At 37.7% G+C, this 14,073-nt stretch overlaps 1 protein-coding gene across 4 annotated transcripts in view; it reads right to left on the bottom strand.

Annotated features, from left to right (window-relative positions):
- Positions 1 to 13,646, bottom strand: part of LOC127068325 (acid sphingomyelinase-like phosphodiesterase 3b) — a 32,616-nt gene extending 18,970 nt beyond the window's left edge. Inside the window, exon 1 of one of the 4 annotated variants that reach the window (XM_051004357.1) lies at positions 13,096 to 13,646. The gene's annotated coding sequence lies outside the window, so the exon portion shown is untranslated. Of the gene's footprint in view, positions 1 to 12,591 lie in introns of all 4 variants that reach the window. The other 3 variants (XM_051004354.1, XM_051004353.1, XM_051004352.1) reach the window with 3 other exon arrangements.
- Positions 13,647 to 14,073: the final 427 nt, after the last annotated feature.

Below are 14,073 nucleotides of genomic sequence, written 5' to 3' on the forward strand. Positions count from 1 at the left end.
ACCTATATCCATGTGTAAGTACGTGCTACTCAATGTATATAATATAAAGCATGCAAAATACGAGTGTCATAGGTCGACTGAGTTCAAGTCCGAGAAAAATCGACGTAGAGCGTTTACAGTCACAACTCACGTGACAATTTCTTAACTCGCAAACGTCTCGCCATAGTTTTATATCGTTCGACCATTGTCCCGTCTCGCTCTCACATTTTACGAGCAGTAATTTAAACGTCGGACCTACCCCTTCCCCTCCCTCCCGTCGCTCTCCCTTCCTTTTTACCTTCTCTATGGTTTGGCCTTTTCATCCACTTCGTTCTACAGGCTCACATGCCAACGAGCTTATCGATGATCGACCGGTAGACAGCATTTAAAAGCTAAACCGTGCGACCGTTTTTAGTTGTTTCGTTTGGGAAAAAAAAATCCGTTTGATCCGCTAGATTTTGTCGTTTGAATGGATGGGTATTTGTGCACGCACAGAGCGATTTGCTTAATTTTAATTCGAAAGGAGCATACAATAAAAAAAAATGTGTATATACATTCGCTCTTTTTTTTTTTTTTCTTTTTTTTTCCCTTTTTTTTTTAATATAGCTACGCTACGAATATTTATGTATGTATATAATTATTATGGATTATGATTAGATCGATGAAATTAAGAATAGAGAGAATAATGTATTTATAAAAAATATTTGTATTATCAAATTTAGGACGGATAAGTCGAAGAGTTAAATCGATCTTTTAACGAATGGATAACTCGCTAAAAATATTATGGGTTAAGAAAAATGTTATTCGAAATATATTTTTAAGATAAAAATGGAAGATCTATTAGCGGGGTTAGAATTTTATTTCGATTTTAACCTCGACGTTATTAACCACGTATCGCATATCCTACGTTATACTTGAAACGAAGTGACGTTTTTCATCGAAATAGTTTATCTTCAACGGGCGTAAAGTTACTCTCTGGACGACATTAACGCATCGTATTTCTCTATCCGTAAACTCGATATTTCGTTTCGCTTAGTTAAAAGTATTTTCTTCTTTGTCTTTTATTTTTTTTTCCTTGTTTTTATATCTTTTTTTCTCTTTTTTTTTTATTCCTTTCTGTTTGTTTCTTTTTTTTTCTTTTTGTTCGTGCAAAGATTTTCAAATGGATAATCTGAAATAAAAAAAAAAAGGAAGGAAAAGAAAAAGAAAAAAAAAAATATGAGAAATTCCTCCTGGATCCTTTCATAAACCATCATAATTATAAATCATAGATCATCGAATCCGTATATAGGACCCTTCGGTTATTATTAAAGGAAAATATTTTTAGTACGTCAAAGCTCGCGTGCAAAGTAGTATAAAAAAGGTACTCCTTTCAATAAATACGTAGTACATACATATCCGTGACGGAAAAGCTGAACCGAACGCGAATAATGGAAGGAGATAAGCCGTGGACGTTGTAGGTCCCGTGCCTAGAAAATCTGTGGAAGGAGAGATGTAGAAGAGAGTTAAAAAAAAAAAAAAAAGAAAAAATTCGAAAAGACCAAGAGAAAAGGGGCAGAGATAGAGAAAGAGAGCGAGAAAGAGAGAGAGAGAGAGCAATAGATAGAGATAAAGAAGAAAACAAAACAAAACAAAACGGAACGAAACGAAACAGAAACAACGAAAAAAAAAAAGGAAAAAGGAAGAAAAAGAAAAAAAAAAGAAGGGACAGCGAGAGGCAACAACGATTTCACTTTGTCGAGAAAAAGTAGCGTTTTGCCGTATCGACAATGGTCCTATTCAAGTTGTAAATACATATATATATATATATATACACATAGAGATATACATACATATGTACGTAAGACCGAGCTTAGTTCATTGTTACTACGAGGGAGTAATTTCAACGTGACACGTCAAGTAGACATTTTTTTCCCTGCTCGTGCGCGAGCGCGCTCGTTCGAGCCCTTACGCCCGACTGCCCTGATTTCGAGCTACCACCGGTCGATAAATTTCAAACGATAACTGTTTCCGTCGAGTGACAGAGACTACTGTCCGTCATTCATCCCGGTGATTTGCTAGCATTAAATCGCTATCTCCTAACAGAGAGTGAGATCCATTTTCTTTCTTCTTCGTTTACTCTTACCATTTTATTTTCCTCTTCCTTTTCTTTCATCGAGCTCCTTTCACACTTCTTTTCTTCGAGGAGCACCTTCCTTTATCGTCACTCTTTTTCAGGATCTCTCCACAAGAGAGTAGGGTGGAGTGGGCTGAACAGTGGGGATAAGGATAGGGGTAAGAGTAGGAGTAAGAAGGAGACCCCCTTATTATTCTTCTTCTTCTTCTTCTTCTTCTTCTTCTTCTTTTTCTTTTTCTTACAAAACGGAGTTACGCTTTCGTATTCGTTAAATTGGCGGCATGCCAATCAAAGGTGTAGTCATGTATATATATCATGGCTAAACGTATATCCACCATCACCGACGGAGGCCTTTGTGACTCGAACGGAAGTCATCAGAAACTTCCAGTTGGCACTGTGCGACCGAATATCCTGACTGCAATTACCCATCGTAGAAAAGTGCACGTGCCTCCTCGGTAGAGGCTGCAAATCCACACGTAAGTTTCTCTGACTGAGGAACATCACTCAGGTTATTTCTAGACGAGGTAGAACAGTAGCGTGCATTAGGAAACGTTCTACAGGTAATTTACAGACTCGCTTTGTCTCTATCTTCATGTAAATAAGACAGGAAAGCTAGGAGGAATGAGATTTTCTTTAGATCATCGAGTTAACGTTGATAGCTGCTTGATAATGGTCGTAACAAACAAATAGGATTCATTTTCTTCGTTCACTCGTGTTTATGATTTTTTGTCTCTTCTCTTTTAAACGTCTCTTGGATTTTCTCAACGCGTAGGTGTCTTCTTCTTTTTTTTTTTTTTTTTATTCAAGCTCTTCTTTCTCCTCTCGATTCTATTTATCGATTCGGAAACGATTAATCGTTAAATCGTCAAGGTCGTTGAAAAATCAAAGAATTATTTCCATCGTAAGATTGGAATGATCGTAACAACGATGAAAGATTCAGATATGAGAGACGTAAGAGAGGGTGTTAGATAATATTTTCATCAACCTTCCTCATACGTCTTCTCGATATTTCTATTCTGGTCTAATAAATTTTCAATGCAACCTTATTAGCTCGGAATAATCATTTCTTGCAACGGATTACGATTTTCGAAAAAAAGAGAACAGAAAAATAAAGAAAAAGAAAAGGAAACGAAGAAAGAATTTTCAAATACATGCAGAGACCTTGTGTGTAATAAATCGAAAGATCGATATCGATGGGATAATAAAAGTAAAAGTAAATAAGAAAAGAAAAAAAAAACAGAGAAAATGTAAAAATTATTGACTTTTCCGGTGAGAGATGAATCCAAAGGAGAAAGGATTGGCAGTATAAAAATTTTTAACGAGTATCGAAAAAATAATTCGATACGACCGAGTTATCGTCTTTCTTTGTTAAAACTTTCCATCGTCTAGGAGAAACGCCAATCGGATCTCTCTCTCTCTCTCTCTCTCTTTACTTTTCCTTCCGCACCATATTTCTTCGTTTCGATCTCGCGACCCCGACAGACGTCGGTGAAAGACGCGAAAAAGTTGCAGTGACGTTGAATAAAGCGACGAAACGAGACAGGACTGTCGAAAGAGAAAATTCCTAACGTTAGCTACTAGACTATATTTGATAATGGAATAGAAAAGATTCTCGTAATAATAACATGATCGTCCAATCGTAATCCAAAAGATAGTTATAAGAATATTGCACATTTTAAACGCTAGTGTTACTTTTTAATCTTCTATTATCATAGTCAGAGTCGAACGTAATACCAATAGACACGTTTACACGATATTACTACTACTACTGTTGCTACTACTATTACTACTACTACTACTACTACTACTACTACTACTATTATTACTACTACTACTACTACTACTACTTTGAGCTATCTCGGACCATATTCTCTATTCTAGCAACGGCCTAACTTTTTCCAATAATATGCTTTCTTAAGCAGGACTTTTTCCATATTATACGTACATTACACGCCAGTCCTATTTATAACAGTGTTATCGTACGAAAACTTTACATCGAGTTTCTCGCTCGATGGTGACTCTTTAAAAATCGCCGCGATATCGGGATCTACTTTGATAACTACTCGAGAAGCCTTTGTAAACAAGGATATACATATACATATATACATACGCGCGCACACACACACACACATATATATATATATATATAAATATATACGCGAACGTGGGTTGACACGAAAGAACCAAATTTTTCCCCTTTCCTAACGAAACTTCATGTAAAGAAAGTTGGGTAAACCGTATAAACCGCGAATGACTGTTCACTCTTGTTATGAGTTTTCGCATAAACGCGTGGAACGAATCGTTCACGAGTTTCGAAACGCTTCGGGAAGCATATCGAGTTAGTCGCTATTTCTGAAGAGGAGGACGTAGAGGGAGAGGGTGAGAGGGGTGAAGTAAGGTGAAGGGAAAGGGCGAATAATAGAAACGGATACAAGCTGCATTATATTCCAAACTGAGGACTAACTGGTAACGATTAGGAACTGTTAAATATTTCAAAAGTACTAAAACCTTTTCCGAATATATTTCGAATATATATATATATATATTAAAAAGAGGTTAATCAAGGATTTAACTATTCAACGGTATATCCTTCACCAAGCGAACTTTCACGATTATCGTTCCGATGTTATCGTTTCCTACGAGAGAGAACTCGTGATCGTGCGTTAAAAGGTTTTAATGAAAATTATCGCGATTGAGCGTGAGATTCCTGACAAAGTAAACGATCTTGAAAATTGTTCTTGGGGTCCCATTTTAACGGCAACCGATTATCAAGAACGAAATAATCGTTTTGGATAATTCTAAGAGAAATATAATATAATACGTACGTACGTACATATATTATATCAGCGTGCGATTGAATAAAAGTAATTACTTTGAAATATTTTTTGGATCCATGTTTCTCGCACACACACACACACACACACACACACACATACATACACACGTATATGAAAGATTGATCGAAGGAAGGTTACAAAGACAGGTTACAAAGAATGTACCTTATTGAATAATTATATTAAAAGTGATTGAATATTTATTTTAACGATGGATTCTCTTAGGAGACCTTTTTATTTTTCCTTTTTTTTTTCTTTTTATCATAGAAGATAGTCCGGAGGTCGAGAGGAAATCGATAGACGAATAGGGTGGCGTTCGCAAAATTATGAATATGCATTCGATATTCGTCTGACGTTATACGATGCCAACGGTGAGAGGAGGATCGTACGAGGGAATCTACTCGTCTGCAATTACTTGACGTACGACTGCGTCACATAATGTACCCTTTTCGTTTCTCTCCCATCTTTTTTGCTCTATCCTCTCCCCCTATACCCTCTTTTACCAAAGCTAATCCAAGCGTACGAGTTGTCATCGTTCATCAGCAAACGTTTCGACGGTTACCGATCATCTTTTCCACGGGCCAAGTAGCAAAGACAAATACGGCAGGTAGGTAATGAACGTAAATTTGTTCGGCGAACGTTGCCCGCAATAAACTGGTAAATGTGAAAGGGAGAAAGGAGAGAGAGAGAGAGGTAGAGGTAGAGGTAGAGGTAGAGGGAAAGAGAGAAGGGTGAAAGTACAGAAAAGGTCTCGTGCACGGCGCGGAACGATCTTTATCTCGGCTATAAAAGGGAACACGGCTGGTGGTGGGTGCTGGTGGATCGTTGGAAACCGAAACTTCTTGTTTCCATTACACGATAGAATACTTCGTATGCCGAGTTAGGTATTGGATAATTGAGCGTCGTCTAAAGACGACGGTAGCTATCGTAATGAAGGAGCAACGGTACCCCTTACACACGTACGTACATACGTACGTGCGTATATACGTATATATGTATCGAATAACGTTTCATTAAAACGAAAATTGTTAGGTAATAAAGTCTGAAAGTAATAGTGTATTTGGATCGTTTATTTCGAAAATGGTGCAAATCCATTTTTGTCGAAAAATGGACTTTCATGATCGATCGCTAGGCGATTTCTTTTATCGGCCAATTTTAAATTCGACGAAGCATTGGCTATTTTGAAGATATTAAATATTAACTAGTTATAAATAAAAACTTGACACTAAATTAATCGCGAATTGTGTGATCTCATTTAAAAAAAAAAAAGAAAGAAAAAAAATGGACACACTTTCGAAATAAACGATCCATTTATTTATCATTATTTCTCTTCGATGGGATGTAACACGTCGGAGAAAGAAGAAAAGAGAGAGAAAAAATGACATTCGTGTCAACAAATTAGATCGCATTCGTGGTGATTTTTTTAGTAGGGGTATTTTTCTACCGTTCGATACGGTTTCAATTAAGTAAAGTTATCATTTATTATTTATCCTCGACGGTAATATTAACCGTGACCCGGGGAAATAAAAAGGTTTTACTCGTGCGAGTAAATGCGAAAAAAAAAGGAAAGAAAAAAAAAAAGAAGCGGAGTATTCAAGAAACGGGGTAAAGCGTTTGAAGGATTTCGAGCGAGTAAAGAGAGAATAACTCCCGAGACGAGGATTATGCTTCATCCAAAATGCGTCAATCAAACTGGAAGATTATGTGCCGAGGGAGGCCGGTAACTCAAGTTTCTCTTCGAAGTACTCGTTTCAATTGTACGTGCAAAATGGAGGCGCAAAAGTTTATGGACACATTGTGCGGCGGATGGCTGAAGAAGTTTCGAGAGTTCGGCTGACACGTACCGCGGATAATGCAGTGAAATTTCGAGTTGGTACATCAGACCGTTAGGTATTACTATCGCGTTAGGTACTAACGCTACGAGTGATTATTACTTCGGTGTCTATAAGATCATAGGAGTTAATTATCGATTTTCTATAAAGAATAATCCTTGGAATACCAGTAGTAATAATAGTTTTTCATTATCATTATCATCGTTATCGTCGTCATCTTTTTCTTCTTTTTCATCTTCTTCTTCTTCTTCTTCTTCTTCATGAAGGAAAACGTAATTATCCTTGAAGAAAGGGTTACATCGTGCTAACGATAACGATCTCGCGTGACTCCTGCAGCGAGAAGATACAAGAAAACGTCGCAAAATTAAAACCAAACAAGAAGAGAGAAAGAATGAAAGGCAAAAGAAGAGGAAGACGAAGAAGACGAAGAAGAAGAAGAAGAAGAAGAAGAAGAAGAAGAAGAAGAAGAAGAAGAATAGCGAATAGGGAATGGAAAAGTCGAGCAATTATCCTTACCGAGCGTAGCTCTGGTGTATTTGCCTTCTCGCGCGAATCGATTTCGTGGTTACGCCAATATTGGACGTATCGCGTATAAGAATAAGGAAAAAAAAGAAAAGAAAAGAAAAAGAACAAAAAAGAAAAGGGAAAAAAAGGATTGTAAAAGTAGAACGGAAAGTTAGGATGAGAGGATAGGAAAGAGAGAAGAGGAGAGAGAGAGAGAGAGAGAGATAGAAAAAAGGGGAAAAAATATATCGCGCGATCTCGATCGGTTCGATGGTGTTAATTCCTATCTCGAACACGTACTGCACACACCCTGTTACGGTTCTTTTTCCCTGCGAATTTATTCCTCGGACGTGGTTGGCATAGCGACAACTGTATGCTTGAGATTTACGTGACCCTTCTACGCGCTCGCGCGTACACACTAACCGTGAATTCTTTCCTTTTTCTTCCCTACGGTCTAGCAATTCTAGCCTTTCGTTCGTCCTGTGCCTTTCCACGCTCGATAATTAATGGAACCCTTTCTCTTTCTCTCTCTCTCTCTTGTTCTGCTTCTCGTTCTCTTTCTCTCTCTATCTCTTACCAGTAGAAGACGTCTCCGAAAGACGTCGAGATATATCTTGAGCTATGATTTACCGTACGAGTCACGATGCTTTATCTTACGTACGTCTCTTACGCGAGAGAACGCGTTTGCAACGTCTGAATTTCCACACCTCGGACACGTACGGTCGGCGTTTATACACGTATATCTCGAAATAATTTCACCGTGTCAGCCTGTTTCTCTCTTTCTCTCTCTCTCTCTCTCTCTCTCTCTCTCTCTCTCTCTATCTCTATCTATCTCTCTCTCTGTACTATTTGCGTGTGCGTATAATAGGTATGTAGGTATGTAGGTATGCATACATATATATATATGTAGGTAGGTATGTATGTATGTATGTATGTATGTTCTGTGTTTCTCACGAACGCTCTAGGATCTTCGAAATTGCTTCGGAAGTCACGAGTCCGACTAATTTCGAAGAACTTCTCTACCGCGATGCTCTTAACCAAACGAAATCGCTGACAAGTTTGGTCTTGTTCCTTCTCGTTAAATGCATTTACATTCTCGTCGAAATATTATTATTATTATTATTATTATTATTATTATTATTATTATTATTATTATTATTATTATTATTATTATTATTGCGAAATATTATTATTATTATTTTTCTCTTCTTTTTTTTCTTTCTTTCTTTTTTTTTCTATCGAAGGATTGTTAGTAGCTTCTTTTCCGTACCATCTTTTTGTTTGTATTTTTACATTTCTATTTTCGTTTCTCTTTCTTTTTCTTTTTTTGTGCTTTCTGCAATTATTCCGTGAATATATTAGAGGCAACGATAAACTCACTTCTCAAATATAAATTTTGCCGTTTTAAACAAAATGTGCATTCTCTCGTACGAATATAATATATTAACACGGAGATAAATATATCACGATACAAGAGCAAGTATTTCTTATATAGAAAAAAGAAAAAGGTATATATATATATATAGAAAAAGAGGGGGGCGGGGAGGTAGTAGGTCGAACCATCGAAGGTATATCTCTTGCGACATAAAATTCTTCTATAGTGCCTTGAACTCATAACGATAGGACATTATCTCATCTTGGGGTAATATTTGCATGAGCGATAAATTTCAGAGTCATTTTCTTTATAATGCTACTCGAAGATCGAGTAATAAAGCGCTCAGGCTCGTAAGCTATACGCTGCGATATATGTATGTATGCGTGTGTCTACTTACTACAAGACGTGATCATAATTTAAAGGGGAAAAAAAAAAGAAAAAAAAAACAAGAAAAACAAGGAGAAGAAGAAGAAGAACAAGAAGGAAAGAAAAGAAGAAGAAGAAGAAAAAAACAAGGGGAGGAAACAAAAACAAGAACAACAACAACAACAACAACAATAACAAAGGGGTTATAGAAGGGACGGGAAAAAAAAACAAGTTGACGTTTTTATCGAACGGTAGGGAAAGAAAAAAGAAAAAGTGAAAAAAAAAGAAAGAGAAAAAAAAGAAGAGAAAAAAAGGAGAGAAAAAAGAAAAAACCAATGAAAGATTGAATGTTTTTCCAATTTCGTTCGTCCGACTCTTAAGCGTTGAATCCGGCTCTATCTTTCGGTAGGATGCGCACGTTAAAACGTATAACCGGATGAAAGCTCACATAGAAGTGAACAAACGTTGGACACGTCGCTTGACGTTTAGGGTTTACCACTTCTACCTTCAAATTTATAGCAACTAACATATATATATATATATAATGCTATATATACAGCAATACTATATATATATATAGCATTAGGTTGAGAATTGCAGGAATATCCTCCTATCTTTTAGATGAGAAAAAGAAAAAGTAGAATAAGAAGGGAGAAGGGAAAAGAAAAGGGGGAGAAAGCCGTGGGAAGAACGGGGGATGATTTCGGGCTTCACATTTTTCCTTCGAATAGAGAAAGCTCCAACTTTTCTCGTAAAGTTTTCACGCTCGAACTAGCTTGCGTTAATATCTACCTCGAAATTATAATATCTACGTCTGTTGGTAATTTTCGAGTATGGTTGGAACCGAGCTAATATTCGATCAGTAATAATCCGTAATATTGGTACGGAATTACCTAATTATATATCTACGTGTATTCGTTTGGATATTCTGCGATTATCGAGTCGGTTCAAAGGCTCGGTAGAAAATTCAAAGATCTCTCACAGGTTATTAGTTTACATCGGACTCCTGATTTATCCTCATTACGGGAAAATTAAAAGCTGGAAGGGGGAAAAAAAAACGTAATACCAGTAAAGACAGGAAATTAGTATGCCAGACGAGCGGTAATTAAACTTTTCTCTACTTAAGGTTAAACTACCTGTCAAATAGTTATACCCATAACTTTTCTACTCGTGTAACTTCATCGTACGACATTTTAATCGTTAAACTTTCTAACAGTCAAAGCAGCTTTTACGAGACGTGCTTGTTTAAATATTAATGTTACTCGGAATAAAAAAAAAGAGAGAGAGAGAGAGAGAAAGAAAGAAAAAAAGAAAGAGAAAAACAAGAAAAGAAAAAAGTGGTTTACCATCGTATTCCGAGACTTTCACGTTTTGTTTTACGAGAACCAGCAACGTTATGGCGAGGTTTTAGAAATGAGAATATAGATACAACGATCCCTTTGGAAATAGGAAAATGTTCATTCACCTTGTATTTGGTAAGAGAGAGAAAAAAAAGAGGAAGAGAGTAAACAAGAAAAAAATAACTTTATTCGAGTAATACGAGACGGTAATGTCCCACAATAATGGTAAACGTTAAGACGAGAGATAACCTATGAATTTTAGCATCCATAAAGTAAGGATGCAATTCGACGATTCTCTCTTCTCACAAGTACTAATCCTTTGTATTAGTTCTTTTGCTCCTTTCCTAATAATACTCGATTATCTCATTTCTTATCTCATCTGATTCTCACTCTGTTCCTATTTTCTTTCTTTTGATATCTTGTTTTCTTTTTTGTCTTTCTTCCTCCCATCTTTCTTTCCTTTCGTTCTTTATTTCTTTCTTGCCTCCTTTCTTTCTTCGTTGTTTCAACTTCTTTAAAACAAAAAAAAAGAATTTCAAACGAGAACGAACGAACGAACGAACGAACGAACGAACGACTTTCGTCTTCGAAGTAAAAGAAAATTAGTCCTTCGAAGGATGAGTTAAACTTTACTCCAGTTAAGCACGAGCAGCAAAAGGGTCAAGAAACGCCCCTAAGGGAAAGACCAAATGAATGACTGCCACTGTATTTGAATTCACAGAAAATCCAGCTTAGACCACGTTCTCCGGACCAATGTTAAGTATCTCTAATCAAAGTAGGATCAAAGAGATTTTCTATTTCCCATAAAACGGCTCGGCAGAACTCTCATGACTTTGTAGGAATTTAGAAACGAAACCTCGAATCGGTTTCTCTTGATATCCAATATTTTATTATATTTACAAAAAGAACTTTATCTCCTTTTCATTTTAATCTGTCACAATCATTTTTGATTATTACGCTCTATCTATCTCTCTTTATCTTTCTCTCATCAGGCAATGAGTGCAAAGCAATTAAACGTCTATTCAAAAAATATACGAAATATAGTAGGACAAGGGAAAATACGATTCTGATTACAGCATAATGAATTTTTATGTTCAGGATCGGCATTGTTATCGTCATGATGTTCAAACAAACGACAGTAGAAATGCAAAACTCGATAAGATAACTCCTATAAATAGGAAATGTGTAGATTGTCCGTGTACACAAACACAATTGCAATTTTCTCCCTCTCTTTCTCTCTCTCTGCTATATATATGTGTATATATATATATGTCTATGTGTGTGTATATATATTGGTCCACGTTTGGCACGTACGTATGTACATTGAAGCAGTTACCGTGGAAACGTAAAGCTATTAATACACGTTCAAATGAGGAAGACGTCGAATTATACCGTCGTTCACGGCATTTTATAAATGCGCCAGCAGCAGAAGATTAAAGTAAATACTCTTTTTCCGGTTTACTTTTCTTTCTATTTTTTATCTCTCGAAAATAGTTTCACCCAACGATTAGGCCGACGCTAATGGTGCTGCGTTTGCTTTTTCTTGAAAAATTTTTATTGCAAAGTCGAGAGTTTGAGTTTTTTCTCGACATATCATCGAGATATCGAAACATCAATGAGTTATCTCTGCCATTCGAACGAAGATAAATGGAAAAATACAAAACGTGTTCGTGAGAGGCACAGAGAGACAGAGACAGAGACAGAGACAGAGAGAGAGAGAGAGAGAGAAAGAAAAAGAAAGAATATCTTTACAAAAATGGACGTAGTATTTATAGTTGATTTGTAAACGTGGATAAAATAGGGGTTGGACTTGTAGGAAGATAACGTCGTTGAATGGCATTTAAATCGCGTGGCCTTAAATCGAAATCCCGTCATTCTAAAGTCGGCGCTCGATCGATGAATCCAATGGGAACGGGAAACAGAAACGAAACTGCAAGGATTCGATGGGGGTGAGCTAGGGGTTGTGAAAGTGGGGGAGTCTCGTTGTACGTCCGTACGATTTAACGAGTTTAAAACCCCTCGTAAAGTCGATGAAATGTCGTTTCCACAGAATCGTCATCGTCATCGTCATCGTCATCGTCATTGTCATCGTCATCGTCATCGTCATCGTCATCGTCATCGTCATCGTCATTGTCATCCCTATTTCCACCCCTATTTCATCGAAACGAAATTCAAGCCCGCATCCTTTACTCGACCGGCTAATTTAACGACTGAGAATGTAACTTAACGCTCGAACAACACTTACATATATACAGTGTCCGCAGAATGCTCGGTGCGAAGATGATACTCAATCGCTATTGGCCATATCGACAGCACGCACACAAACACGCGCACTACCTTTCCTTTTTTTTCTTTGGTGGCTACCCTTGAAACTTCGTAGCAGGAAAGTTCTCTTTCGGTCGTCAGGTAAAATCGCGGAGTGACACCCTCTGCCCTTTCTTCCCCTTCTCGAAATAGGATGAGCCAGACACACGAAGTACACTTCTTCCTTATAATCCAACTAGAATCTTCTTCTTGCTCTCTCTCTCTCTTTCTCTTTCTCTATCTGTCTGTCTATCTCTCTCCCTGTCTCTCTCTCTCTCTCTCTCTCTCTATCTCTCTCCCTCTCTCTCTCTATCTCTCTCCCTATCTCTCCCTCTCTCTCACTCTTTTTCTTTCTCTCACCTTTATCTTATCTCCTCTCGAAGAAATAGAACGAACGTGTTCCCAAAGAAAATTCCTTCTTCTCGAATACACGACGATTACTTACTTCACTGATTACCTCTCTCTCTCTCTTTCTCTCTATTTATCTTCTGAACCAAATCGGACGCGGGAAAATTTATTTCTCGGTAACACGAGCGATCATGAGAATGAAAAGTGAAATTACACCTATGTATATACACGTATACGTTCGTGCCTGTATACATATATATATTTATACATTTATATATATAATATATATATAATATATATGATATATATATATCTATATATTATGTATATGTATATATAGAAAATAAGGAACGGTCAACGCGTTGTTCGCCAATGTTCTATGTATATTCACGAGTATGTCGAAGGTCGGACGCGAGGACTTTCGGCGAACCGTGTGCGGCCCGCACCCCCGCACGAGTCGGACTCGATCTCTCTCTCAAGGTAGGACGAGATCGCGTCGCGCCGGTAGGACGTCGACGCCGACGCCGCTCGTCGCGTCGGCGATGCTGCTGCTGCTGCTGCTGCTGCTGCTGGTGGAGGTGGTGATGCTGATGGCGGTAGTGGTGGTGGCGTCAGCGGTGCTGCTGCTGTTGCTGATGGTGGTGGTGGTACTGGTAGTGGTGGTACTGGTGGTGGTGGTGATGGTGGTGGTGGTGGTGGTGGTGGTGGTGGTGGTAGTGGTGGCCGGGGGTCGAGGGTGGCTCCGGCTTCGCGACTGCGCCCTTTCAACTCTCTTCAACCCATTACGGTTCTCGCCCACCGTGCGTCGACTATACTCGCGCGAGTGAACGCGCGATATCTAAGCTTGTGTTTGAGGAAGCCTCTTTGCATGTATACGAGGAGTGTAGTAAACAGTATCTTCTTTCTCTTTCTATTGTTAGGACTTGGAGAATTAACCCTCTCTCTCTCTCTCTCTCTCTCTCTCTCTCTTTTTTCTCTTGGAAATATTACACCAAATTTTATTTCCACAGTCGTGACAAATCGTTCCACGACGTTTATCTATTTTTTTCTTTCCTTTTTCTTTTCTTTTTTTTTT

This window comes from Vespula vulgaris, chromosome 13 (genome assembly GCF_905475345.1).
Source record: "Vespula vulgaris chromosome 13, iyVesVulg1.1, whole genome shotgun sequence".
In the NCBI taxonomy this organism is placed as follows: Eukaryota; Metazoa; Arthropoda; class Insecta; order Hymenoptera; family Vespidae; genus Vespula; species Vespula vulgaris.